Genomic DNA, 316 nt, shown 5'->3' with positions numbered 1-316 from the left:
GGGGGGGGGGCAGAGAGGCAAAAGGGATAGAAGAGAAACACACATAACAGATGCATTTCAAAAAGTGTCATGTGAGAACAGTAATAACTCTTGGCCAAATGACAGGATTATGTTCAAATTTTTATGATGCCTCAAGGTTGCTCAAAATGTATGTCCTTTTACAATTTTTCACATTGTTCATGAGCAGCACTCCACTGATAAATGCAGTGCATGAACAAAGAAAATTAAAAATAAAAGCTTACAGATGGAGAGTAAAGTGAAGCTCAAAACTCCTGGAAGCAAACTTAAGCAGTAATAGAAGACTTCTAAATAAATA

General features: G+C 36.4%; 1 protein-coding gene across 1 annotated transcript in view; it reads right to left on the bottom strand.

Annotated features, from left to right (window-relative positions):
- The window catches only part of LOC119417620 (low-density lipoprotein receptor-related protein 1), a gene marked incomplete in the record, with an annotated part of 99,635 nt that overhangs the window by 46,680 nt on the left and 52,639 nt on the right, over positions 1 to 316 (bottom strand).

This window comes from Nematolebias whitei, chromosome 11 (assembly GCF_014905685.2).
Source record: "Nematolebias whitei isolate Nwh7 chromosome 11, NemWhi1, whole genome shotgun sequence".
NCBI classification, from domain to species: Eukaryota; Metazoa; Chordata; class Actinopteri; order Cyprinodontiformes; family Rivulidae; genus Nematolebias; species Nematolebias whitei.
The sequence above is the reverse complement of the archived record's forward strand: the minus strand, read 5'-3'. Positions and strand labels throughout refer to the sequence as shown.